Source organism: Mustela nivalis, assembly GCF_964662115.1.
Source record: "Mustela nivalis genome assembly, chromosome: 14".
Classification (NCBI taxonomy): Eukaryota; Metazoa; Chordata; class Mammalia; order Carnivora; family Mustelidae; genus Mustela; species Mustela nivalis.
In genome coordinates, this window is record NC_139033.1 from 10,287,518 (window position 1) to 10,300,943 (window position 13,426).

Here is a 13,426-nt window from a genome sequence, read left to right on the forward strand (position 1 = left end):
CATGCCCTCTTCCCCACCCCAACTGACTCAGGGAAATTGTGCATGAAAACCCGCTGAGTGGCAGAAAAAGGTTGTGCCTTCAGCTCCGACCCCCACCCTCAAATATATCAAACGAAACAACAAAAAATTTCTTATGTTCCCTAGAACATCCTCAAATCCTCCACACTCCATTCTCTTTTGTAAATATTTCTATCTCATCCCCTAAAAGCGATCTCGCTGAATGGATGAATACTAATCTGGAGAGAGGACTGAGGAAATTTACATCATTTAAATGAGAGCCTCTATTATGCAAAATTATTATTCAAATTATGCAAACATCAGGCTGAACTGGCTGCGGGGCTGGCTGGTGGCAGACCACCACGTGGGGAGGCGGGAAGTGGGGAGAGAGAGAACCTGACTGGTCCTCACTGGGATGGGTCCTTGTACATTGTTTGCTAGTGCACCCCTCTCTTGCTTAAAATACGCAAAAGTCTGAGTCATTCCCCTCAAAAATCAGAGGAAATGAGCCCCTCGGATGTTCTGACTGTAGATTAAGATTACTTATAACAACAGTTCCAGAAATTCCTGGAAGACTGGGAAGAATGGAATTCTGTCCCATCAAGGTATCTTGTAAAGATGAGATAACCTGGTGGGCGGTGGGGGAGTTAGCTTTCAGCGTAAATGGGGGGAAAGAACAGAATGTTTGCTACAATGGAGACCGACATCCATTATTATTACCGTGGATGCGGATGCCACTAATAAGAACTCCGTTCCTTTGCCATGTTTTCTTTTTTTTTTTTAAAGATTTTTTCTTTATTTATCTGACAGAAATCACAAGTAGGCAGAGAGGCAGGCAGAGAGAGAGGAGGAAGCAGGCTCCCTGCAGAGCAGAAAGCCCGATGTGGGGCTCGATCCCAGGACCCTGAGATCATGACCTGAGCCAAAGGTAGAGGCTTAACCCACTGAGCCACCCAGGTGCCCCTGCCATGTTTTCCTTTAAGAGAGTGGGATTGAGATGTTCACCTGCTTAAAGCCTTTTAGTGGCTGTCCATTCCACACATCGTGCTGAGGCCTACGTCCCCATCATGACTGGACCCCTCTCTATTCCCCAGAGTCTTCCTAGGCTAGTTGGTTTCCTCCTCCACTGCCTGCAGTCATACCTCTAACTCCTACAATATACACAATTCCTTCCTGCCCCAGGACCTTTGTCTGTGCTACTTCCTCTGCCAGAAATGCTCTTCTCCTCTGCTTTCTGACTGGCTGCTTCTTTCTCTGGCTCCAGGTTTTATCCTCAGACAGGCCCCCTTCCTGAGCTCCACCCGAATACCCCTTAAATATTCTCTAAATATTCACTGCTAGACACAAACACACACCTCCTTCTCCCAGCCTCTACCATTTTTCTTTTCACAAAATACAATTATATACTTATTTGTGTCGTTAGTTATTTTTTCATTTACCCCACCACCACCACTAAGTTATAAACTCTTACAAGGCAGGGACTGTGTCTTTCTTGTGCATGGCCAAATTTCCGGCACTTTGCACCATGCCTGGTACATAGTAAATAGGAAGTAAATAATGAATTAACTAGTTTATTAATAATCCATGTTTCCAAGTAATTTTTGCAATTCTCCTGACACAAGAAAGAAAACTATGAGACCAGCCAGGCAGATATTAGTTATTCTCATTTTGCAGATAGACACAGGAGGCCCAGGCTCGCCCTGGGTCTCGCCCTGGACATGAGCAGAGGGTAGAACGCAGGTCTTCGGACTGATTCAGAATCCAGGACCCCTTCTGCAGGCCACACTCCCAGGTCCCTGACGATCACTTCATTAATGCAAGTTCCATCCGAAATCTGATGAACCTTTTCTTCGTTCAGAGGGCAGATTCGTGTTTGTAAATAAGAGTGGGAATGTTCTGGGCGTCTGGGTGGCTCAGTCGTTAAGTGTCTGCCTTCAGCTCAGGTCATGATCCCAGGGTCTTGGGATCGAGCCCCGTGTGTCATGTGTCGTGTTCCCTGCTCAGCGGGCAGGCTGCTTCTCTGTCTCCTTCTGCCCCTTCTCGCACTCTCGTTCCCTCAAATAATAAATAAATAAAAATATTTTAAAAGAGTGGAAATGTTTTAAATAATGAAGTGTTTTCAAAGGCCCTAAGTTCTTCAGAAGTACTCATTCATTCATTTATTCAAGATCTGATTAATTCTCTGTTCGGTGCTGGTGCCACTCCCATGGCTTTGGACCTAAACAAGCTACCTCAGTGAGCCCGATATGCAGCCAGCCGTGGAAACCACCGATCTAACCCCACCCCTTCCTTTGAACAGACTGTGAAACTGAGGCCCAAAGAGGAACAGTCACTAGCCCAAGGAGAAGAAGACTCTGTGCCCCAGGCCCCTCATATCTATAACTGCATGTGATCCTCCCAACAATGGTGAAAGGTAGGCATTATCAGGGCACCTGGGTGGTTCACTCGGTTAAGCATCTGCCTTTGGCTCAGGTCATGATCCCACGGTTCTGGGATGGAGCCCAGCCATGAGGCTGCCTGCTCAACAGGGAGCCTGCTTCTCCCTCTGCCTCTGCACCTCCCTCCCTGGGCTCGGGCTCTCTCTCTCTCTCTCACTGTTGCTTGAATAAATAATATCTTTTTTTTTTTTAAGATTTTATTCACTTATTTCACAGACAGAGATCACAAGTAGGCAGAGAGGCAGGCAGAGAGAGAGGGAAGCAGGCTCCCCACTGAGCAGAGAGCCCAATGAGGGGCTCGATCCCAGGACCCTGGGATCATGACATGAGCTGAAGGCAGAGGCTTTAACCCCCTGAGCCACCCAGGCGCCCCTGAATAAATAAAATCTTAAAAAAAAAAAAAAAAAGTAGGCATTTTTCCCATTTCACAGATAGGAAGGGAGAGACATGGCCAAAGTCCCAGGGTGAGTCAGTTGGGAATGGGTGTGATGACCATCCACTGTCCCAGAAAACCTACTCTGAGACACAGTTTAGCATATCAGTTCTTACTAAGGAGGACCCTTGGGATGAATCCCTGTGCAAGGTTGGGGAAGGAAGCAGGAGTGGGCAAAGAGGAAGCAGAGCGTGATACAGGACGAACCACACCCCCCGCGTACCCCACAGGGAGTTGCAGCTAACGCAGTGATGTCCCCAGTGGGTCCAGATGGCCGGGCCTTCATGCTCCTCCTTGATGGGGCCTGAGCTGTAGGCTGGCCTGGAAAGGGACAGAAGCAAGGTGGCTCTCCTGTTTAGAGATCCCCAAAGAGGCTGTTGGCAACATGCCCTCTGTGGAAGGGAGATCAGGATGACACATGGAACTGAGGATTGACGAGCCTCTGAAGCTTGTCCTGCATCTCACAGATGGAAGAGTAGCAGAAACAGGATCTGAACCCAGGTCTCTCTGATGCCAACATTCCCCATCCTTTGCACTATTTTTAAACCACTAGTCTACACTGCTCAGCAAGAACTGAAAAGCCAAAGAAGTTGGACAGAGAGAAGATCCAGAGACTTACTGACCCAAGGGTTGACCACCTGGGAGCCCAAATAGAAGACGTCACCCCTGACAAATGGGAAAGTTGTGACTTGGAGCCAAAGGAGGGAGGAGGAATGGCGGGTTCAGATCTGACCAACCTGCTCGTGGCAGAGGCTGCTGGAATGAAAATTTGTATTCAGGGGCAGATGACGAAACCATCATGTTTTGAACTCTCTGACATGGCAAAGGGCCAAGAAGACAACCCAGCATTTGTTTGGAGCATTGCATGATGGGAAGTGCCATTAACACTTGGAAAAAATGAAATGCAACCAGGGAGATTAAAAAACAACACCGCACTTTCTTCCAGGGACTGCGAGGACTCGGACTTGTCCCCAGAGAGAGGGAGCAACTGAAGACAGTTTCACAGATGATGATAAAATGGAACAAGTGTACAGCGAGGAAACCGGAGGCCTGAGTTCCAGCCCCAGCTCTGTACTGACAAACAAGCTGTGTGTCCTTGAGCAAACCTCTTGCCCTCTCTGAGCCTCCATGAGAGCAAGTTATAGCTATTACAGTGAGTTCTGCCTTACAGAAGCCAGACATAATATGCAGCAAAATCAGGTGGGTTTGCCTCCTAATGATGTCTTAGATTGAATTCTTTTGTCCCAGCCCCACTAAGCCTCTAGGAAAACCATTATTTCCACCGAGAAAAATGTTTATTCTTTATCTGCTTCTAAGACCAAGACCTCTCAACTTTTGTTCTTCCTCTTTTGAAGGAACCTTAAGTAAAATATACATTTCACTTTTCTCTTTATTGTGACAGCGGCTATGTGCTGATGCATGGCCTCGGGGGCCATCCGAGCTCCATGTTGTGGAGGTAATATGGAGTGGTCCAGGAGGAGCCAGGAAAGCAGGAGAGGAAGAAGCTGGGGCGTTTCCTTCTGACCCTTCCCTGCTCCGACAACTGTCGCATACCTCCTGATCTATCAGGTGCTCCTACTGGTGGCCCCTAGCCGCTGGGTCCCCCCACACACACACTCCCTTCCCTCCCTTGGCCCCAGCGGGGGTAAGGGCTCCCTGCTGTGCTAGCCGGCCTGTGCCATTCACTGCACCCGCATCATTAACAGGTCTTTCTACTCAACTCTCCCCAGCTGCCCAGTGAGCGTGTGCCTTGTCTCTCCTGCGGGAACCCTAGCTGACATGATAGATGCTCAGTAAGTACGGGGGCGGGTGGGGAATAAATGAATGAGTAAATGAATAAATGGGTGGCTGGAAATGGGAACGTGTGAGGCGACAGGTGGGCTAATGACTGGTTACTAGACCATCATTTCATTGTATCTACCCATGTCAAATCATCACAGCGTACGCCTTAAAGGTGGACCATTTTTAATTGTCTGGTATGCCCTAATAAAGGCGGGGGGACTGTGAGTGGATGAGTGGGCGGAAAAGGGGCAGAAGTAGGGGAATCACGTAAGGACTGTGTTAAGGTGAGATTATGAGTTAAGGGTAACGTAAGCCAGAGAGTAGGGGTCAGGGCTGCCTGGGGTAGGAGCCCCGGTGAGGCTGGGAGGCAGGGTGTGTTGGCAAAGCAGAGGGAGGCGCGATGACGTGCGAGGTGAGGTGAGCTGCCCACAGCCGTCTGCGCCGCTGCGTGAAGACTCCTCTGTCTTGTCTGCGCTGCCCAAGGGGACGTGAGGTGACTGTGCCGAGCAAAATGCCCATTAATTACTTTGGCCGTAGGTCAGCCGGCACGCCCCACACTCGTGCCACGGACAGTACATGAAAACCGCCTTCAAGAGGCAGTGGCACCCAGACCTCAGCCTCCAGCAAGGTCAGACGGAAGGAGTCCGACCTGCCCAGCACCCTTCAAGGGAGTCGCCCGGCTCCATGGCCGTCAGAGGAAGCCATTTCTCATCCTAGACAAGCAATTCTGGAAGCTACCAGAGCTGTGGCTTAGAATATACTCAGGAGCCCCCATCTGGCCTCTTTCCATGTCTAATGCAGGCATTTTCCTCATGTGCAGAATTCCAGATTTCCATAGTACCCAACGTTTCCCAGGCTTCTGTGACTCAAAACCATGGTCACCGTGTCGCCATATGCTCATCATTGTGCATGCTTTATTATTTATCAAATGTTTTCCTTTACACGGACACTCACCCAGCACCCCCACCTTTCTCTTGAATATGTTTTCAAAGAAAATCATGCCTCAGCAAAGGAGAACCATTGAGGCACAGACTCTGGAAGCAGGCTTTGTGGATTCAAATCCTGCCTCTGGTACCCACTAGCTGCGCGACCTTGGACAAGTGCTTTCACCTCTCTGTGATTTGGTTTTCTCCTCTATAAAGTGAACATAATAACAGGATCTTACGTCTTAAGCAAATGAAAGGAGTTAAGACTGTAAAACCTTTACAAAAGTGCCCAGAACACGCACTGTTGCGAGCAGCGGTTGTTTTTGCTGGAAATGGAAAACAAGTTCTCACCAGCTACATAGAGAAGGTAGAGGGGAAATGCAAATTCAAAATTTAAAAAAAAAAAAAAAAAGTCGTATCCAATTTTCTTTGTTAGAAGGAGAAATTAGCAAAATACCAGACATTAAAGCCACATTGGCACCAAGCTGAAGTTTTCTTTCTGGGGTAATGGGAGAATGAATGACATCTGAACGAGGCAGAATGTTTTCGCCCGGTGATTTAAAGCTCTGTCCTTGTATCAACCACAATCGTGCTTTGTACTCTATACTGCCATCCTCTCTGGTTCCCCACCCCAGTGACAGGGGCAAACGGGTCCAAGAGATGGAAGACACCCGTCCAAGGGCACAGGCAAATTAATATTGGAGCGTAAGCCGCGACAGCTGACTGTTCCTGGTGTCACACAGGTGTCTGACTTGAGCTTGCGTTGCAGAGATGTCTGCGTCCAAAGACATCCTTTCCAGAAGCATCCAGGGCTGTCTTGAATGAACACATTGATTGCCAGCCACCCTGACTAAATAAAGAGCCAGATTGCCACCTTCCCCCACGGAGGCACCTCTGTTTTAGAAATTGGGGTTGATTTTCATAATTGCCCATTTGGGCCACTTTTTCCCCCCCTCTTCCTGCACTTCAATTCCCACTCTTGCATTTTAAGTTTTACAATAAATAGGGAGCCCAAGAAACTCTAGGACCCGCTCTTGACCCCCCCAAAAGAAGAAACTCTCTCTCATTCCCCAAACCTCCTCTCCCTTGACCTACCCTCCCCCTCACTTTGTGGCCAATAATGTTACTATGGAAAGGATGAGACCATACAAATACAGCCCAGCCAGAGAGGCTCTGGACCCAGAGACTCCGGGAATCTATATCCAACATGAATACCCGAGAACTTCAGTCCAGCTCTGTTCAATGGGCTCATGTCTTTAGGCGCCTGCCATAAAAAACCCTGATGTGTAAAGAAAAGGCTTCTGTAAAAATTCCATAAAAATGTGGGAAGTAGGGACGCCTGGGTGGCTCGGTGGGTTAAGCCGCTGCCTTCGGCTCAGGTCATGATCTCAGGGTCCTGGGATCGAGTCCCGCATCGGGCTCTCTGCTCAGCAGGGAGCCTGCTTCCCTCTCTCTCTCTCTGCCTGCCTCTCCATCTACTTGTGATTTCTCTCTGTCAAATAAATAAATAAAATCTTTTAAAAAAAAAATGTGGGAAGTAGTCTATGTCCGTTACACAAAATGATTTGCAGGAGGCTCGAATATTTTCCTCTTCGCCAAACTGCCTTTATGAAAAAGAGCCATAGAAGGAAAGACTTCAGCAACCTCCCAGGGGTTATGAACGCGGGTATATTGCAATCAGTGTTGCTCTTAGCCTCGGGAAACTCGATTTTCTTTGCCGTGAAAATTGCCTGCGATATTCTCCTTAGGTGTTCAAAACTCAGTCAGATGTGCATTCCCCCAGACAAAGAAAAAGTAACAAATAAAAAAAATTAGAACGCCAGGCTGGGGGGAGTGAAATCAGCAGTTGTCTCTGTGAGAGGGGGCTCCACTTACTTTCCCTCCTTCAGGGTCTGGGTTCCTGACCTGAAGATTATGAGACTCAAGCGCTGTCTACTGCGCTAAGGAGGCAGGTTCCTGACCTGAAGAAACAGGGAACTGAAAAGCTAATGGTCTCTGAGCAGTTGCCTTCAGCACCTCCTCCACACATGCATGCACGGCACACATGCACATGTGCACTCTCACACACATGCACGTGTGCACACATGTACACGTGCACTCATGTGCACACACACATGCACACACGTGCACACATGCATAGCACATAATACACCCACATGCACACATGCACTCATGCACAGGTACTCATGTGCACACCCACACTCACACATGCACTCACATGCACACATGCACCCACCTGCGCACACGCATGCACACCTACATGTACCCACACACATGCGTCCACATGCACACATGCACTCACACGCGTGCACTCGTGTGCACACCCATACTCACACATGCAACCACATGCACCCACTTGCACACAGGCATGCACACATACATGTACCCACACACGTGTCCACATGCATACATGCACTCGCACGCGTGCACTCGTGTGCACACATACACGCACGCACACACAGAGTCTAATGGGACAAACCTGCTCCTTCCTCTCACTAGAACCTCCCCGACCTCATCCTTAGGCCGAGTGGAGCCAGCTCAGTTACCCTTGCAACCTCAGTAATTAGCAACTTTTATTTTGCCACCCAGCACCTGCTCCTTTTCTTCTGATAATAGGACCCTGCTTCCTTTTGGGACTACGCCTCCCCAACTCTCAATCCAAGAGGCTTGGGAAAGGCCAAGACACACCCCCTTCCAAAGAGCAGTCATATGACTCAAGCCTGACCAATGAGTGTATTCCATCCTCCTGGCCATAATAATTGGCTCAACAATGGGCGTGCGACCAGTGGTAATCTAATTAAAACCAATGCCATATTTTTCGTAAGAACTGTTAGAGGAGAGGTAGTCTCTCTTCTTAAGAGCTTGCTGAGGGGGTAGGAGTTGAGCCTGGAAATGTATTGGCAGCCATCTTGCCACTGTGAAAGAAAGTCAGTGTTGGCCTAGGAAAGCCAATGCTGACTCAAGAGATAAATCTTTAGTAACTTTTTTGGAGCTTCTGGGTGTAGCCATACACAAAATTAGATCTGTCTTTAATGACCCTACAACCCTAGTAGTTACCTCAGTAGGAGAACAAAGGAAGAATGTTTCAGATACAAGAATGGTGACGCATGCACAAATGCTCTGAGGCAAAAGCATTTTGATCAAACAGAAAGAAAGCCATCGTGGCCTGGGTTCAGAGACTAATGACAGGCAAGAGTGGAAGAAAATGATTCCAAAAGAAAGATAAGGACCAGACCATCCAAGGCAGATAATAGACTAGGAATTTTTATCCAAAGAACAATAGGAAAAGTTTCAAGAAGGAGAGGGTTAGTGATCGGATTTGAATTTTGTAATATGCATAGCAGGCTGCTTTAAGGAGAATGGAATGGGGTAAGGAAGGGAGCTAGGCAGATGTTGGAGGGACCATTATGGGACTATTGTAATGGTCAGGTGAGAGAAATGGTGGCCCAAAACACAGCGGCACATGTCTGCATTGCCGCCCTTGGAAAGGCAACATAGAGGAAGGGAGGCTGGCCACCGCTGGTCTTTGTAGCTACACAATTTGAAAACTAATGCAACCACCGAGGAAGATTTGCCGCATCCAGCAGCCCGCCTGAACCACCGAATCGTGGAGAGTTAACACAATCAATAAATCTACAGTTGCTGAGTGAGAGCGTTGCTTTGCATACATATAGCAAGGAAGCAAGGAGCCAAGAGCTATTTCTGCCACTGAATTCGGTCACCCTTAAACCTGTAAGAACCTGGAAGTCGGCAGACTGCGCCTGTCAGACAGGTGCCTTTACCTGCTTGTCTTTTCCTGCTAACACCCTCCAATGGTTCTTCTCCTGGCTGGCATTTCCTTTGAGTTAAGAAATGGCAGATGTTAACTGTGGAGGCAAAAGACTCCTCTGCAGGGGAAAAATTAGATATATTGCCTTGACCACGTGAACAAGGTTAACGTCATCACTGAAGGGACATATGACACGTTGAGCCTCAAGTTGAGACCCACTGGGGACACAACATCACCCATGTGGCATTTTTGCCAAAAACGTTGAACCTGAAATTAATCATAAGCAGCAATCAAACAAATCCAAATTGACAGATATTGTACAAAACAAATGGCCTGTGGTTTTCAAATACAAATGCCATGAAAGACCAAAAGGCAAGGGAACTATTCTGAAATCCAAGAGACTGAATAAAAAAGACAGCTAAGTGCCAAGTATGATCTTTGATCAGCTCCTGGTTCAAAAAGAAGAAAAAAAAAAGGCTGTAAAATACATTTTGGGGACCACTGGGGAAATGAAAATATTGCCTGTATGGTAGACAACAGTGTTGTATCAATGTTCAATTTCCTGAGTGTGAATATCGCATCGTGGCTATAAGAGAGGATGTCCATGCTGTGAGGATTTGCACACTGCCATACCGAAGGTAAAGAGTCATGGCGTCTGTACCTGGTTCTTAGATAAACAATGATAGATGATAGATCGACAGATCCATCGATTGATAGATACCAGACAGGTAGAGAGATACATAGTATAAACAGGGCACAATGTCAGAAATGGCCCCGTCAGGGTGACCAGTAGATGACTACTGATTGCACTAATCTATTATTCTTGCAAATCTTTTGCAGGTTTGAATGACTTCAAATTAAAAATTGTGGGGGAAACTCAGTAACTGTTTAATATCCACACACAACCATGTGCAAATACAGACACACAAAGGCCATTGACACAGCATGTCAATGGTTCTGCACCAACGATGGTGCAGAACCATCTCCCCAGTGGTGAACATTGGGGTTACCAAGTATCCCAGTTTGTCTAGGACAGACATTGTTAATAGAGCCTCCCTAAGAAGTGCTCCCCCTACTTATGTCAAGGGCAGTTGCCAAAAATGGAAAGAAAACATCACCATCGTCTGACTTCTGTTGTATCAACTTCTAGTCATTCATTTCTCAAACATGTACTGAGTCCCTAATGGTGTACCAGCAGCTCAGTCAGTATACAATGCTGAGTAAAGTCAACAGGGTTCCTGCCCTCATGGAAATGATCATCAAAAAAGTCATGTCTGGCCAACTATAACCCACAGGCCAGATCCAGCCTGCTTTTTGATAACTCGTGGGCTAATGGAAAGAAAGAAAGAAAGAAAGAAAGAAAGAAAGAAAGAAAGAAAGAAAGAAAGAGAGAAAGAAAGAAAGAAAGAAAAAGGAAAGAAAGAGGGAAAAAGTTATATTTTTAAATGGTTGGAAAAAATCAAAAGGAAAATATAATCCTGGGACATATAAAAATTAAATGAAATTCAAACTTCAGTGTCCATCAATAAAGTTTTATTGGCACACTGCAGGACTCATTCATGCACTGTCTCTGGCTGCGGTCCTGCTCCAACAGCATAATTGAATGGTCATTAACAGACATCATATGGCCCACAAAGCCCAAGATACTTAGTATCTGGCCCTTTGCTGAAAAAGCTTGCCAACCCCTGGAAGAAAGCCGTGTTTTCAGTGTGGTACCCCTGGTTGCTGGAAGATGAAATAAAGTGATATAAGCATAACGGCACCACTGATGCCTTGCACTTAACAACATGCTCCACTGATGTGTGTGGGCTATCTACCTCAGTTCACTCATCTGTAAAATGAAGATGTAAGAGCATCTTCCTGGAGGGTTGTGTGGCTGTAATAAGAAAATGCAGGTCAAACACTTGGCACAGTACCTGCATATAGTAATCACTCAATAAACAGTAACAACTGGCAATTAATGGAGCTGATTGCATCACTGAGCTTTCTACTGACAAGCTGATGGCCTCATTTATTATCTCAATTAACCTGCTTCATGTTTCATGTGGAAATATTTTGAATGTTCAACAGAATACATGGAACATTTAATCCTACAAACATATGATCTATAATTGGCTATAAAAATTAATAACATGGAAACATTCAATCAAAAGAGACATTTTTAAAGCCTCTGGCACCCCACTTGGCCCCTCTCTGATCCCATCATCCTCCTCCCTTCCTCGGGCCAAAGTGACAACTATCCAGAGACTGGGGCTTATCCTTCCCATATTTTCCTCTCTAGTTTCAGTACAAATAATTTTGTTTTCTCCATACATCACATTATTGCTTTCCTATGGTACCAAAGAGGCAGAATGAATGGTCTCATTCTGTTCATGTTCTTCCATGATTTGCTTGTCCCTTGCTTTGTATGGTGGGTCCACCCTGATGTGACCTACCCCTCTCCTCTATCAGACACCAGCGTATGGAAAACCCCCTACGGAGTCCGTCCATTCTTCTGCCGAAGGGGCCATTTGGGGCATCTTCCATTGCTTTGCCCCTATAAATGAATGGCTGTTCTTGTTTGTGTATGTCTACTAACTCACTGATTCTGCACAGCTGCATGGGAAGTACATTGTGATGGTCAGCCCCTTTCTCAGGGAGGCTCTGAAATCTTGTTACCTGCCGAAGTCTCACAGGCAGGACTCAGGACTGGGTCTTTATTCTCTGCCTACCCAGAGTCTCACCTCTTAACAGATTGAAGCAATTTCCCACTTTTCCAAAGTGGAGGACATGATCGACCCATTTCTGTTCCCAAGATTAAAAGCCATTAGCAGGGACACCTGGGTGGCTCAGTCGATTGAACATCTGCTCAGGTCATGATCCCAGGGTCCTGGGATCGAGTCCCACATCAGGTTTCTTGCTCAGTAGGGAGCCTGCTTCTCCTTCTGCCTGCCTCTGTCTCTCTCTCTCTCTGTCAAATAAATAAAATCTTTCCAAAAAGCAAAAAATAAAAGCCATTAACAAAAAAAAACAAAAGCATGTTGGCACATTCAAGGTGTGTCTGAGTTAAGTTTTGCATTTTGTGCCAAGAAGCAAGGCTAGTGAAGGATTTGCAGTACTAATTGACGATAAAAGTAAAATATTTTTGCTCAACAATGACCTTTTCTAAGGGCTGTGTAAACCCGAAAGTAACCCATGAATTTTATTCACATCTTCCCTGCTATGTGCCATCAACAGGTAAATCTGTATACACAGGAACAGGCTATGTTAAGGGATGGCATTTTCTAAAAACTTCATACAAAGTAACCCTTGGGGGAATCAACCCTTTAAAAAGACAGAAATTGATTTTAATGCGGGGGGGGGGGCACAGGGTAATATGGAAATCAGCAATTAAACATGTATGAATGATGATGGGAAAGAAATTGCTTTTACAAGTCTAGGAATCTATCAGGAACCAGACATCTGTCACCTCCTGAACAGACTTTAATTTTAGAGTTTGCTTCCTTTAAAATTCTTTCCCCTTCTCTTCCCATAGTTAGACGGATTTCACATATGCTTGGGATTTCACAAACTCGGTCTTGGTAGATGTGATATCTAAGAATATCTGAAGCCGTTTCCAAGTTGCTGTGGAATAACGCTTGTCTTGTTCTCTGAAATCAAGCTTTTGGGTTTTTCTTACTCCTCGTGGCTGCTCTTGTGACGTCAGGTGATCCTCAACTGCATGTCTGCAGACACGAACTGACCCAAGCCTGAGTATCATTTCCAGTGGCATTTAGCGGCTCAGAAATCCCCCAGTGCATCACATTTCAAACTACAAATGTGCCTATGCATCCGCTGGTGATCTTGTAAAAAATGCAGGTTGTGACTCAGTAGGGCTGAAGTCGGACCTGAGACGGCATTGCACCCCGGGTGGTGATGGTGTCGGTTGCAGACTGCACCTTGAGTGTGGAAGCTCCAGTGGGCTTTTTATTCTCTCTTTACCCCCTCACCCCACCCCAGATCCATTCTCCGCCCTACGGACTCCAGCACCTGGACACCTTGGCTCTCTGGTTTACAGGTGAGTTGGCCAATGGAAGGTGAGGTCAACGGATTGAGCCAATAG

At 46.5% G+C, this 13,426-nt stretch overlaps 1 long non-coding RNA gene across 1 annotated transcript; it reads left to right on the plus strand.

The window, feature by feature from the left end:
- Positions 1-2,326: 2,326 nt before the first annotated feature.
- LOC309847797 lies at positions 2,327-4,875 on the plus strand. The gene is made up of 3 exons (XR_014302628.1): positions 2,327-2,410; positions 3,815-4,068; positions 4,271-4,875. It is a non-coding gene; the product is annotated as an uncharacterized lncRNA (long non-coding RNA).
- The last annotated feature ends 8,551 nt before the right edge of the window (positions 4,876-13,426 follow it).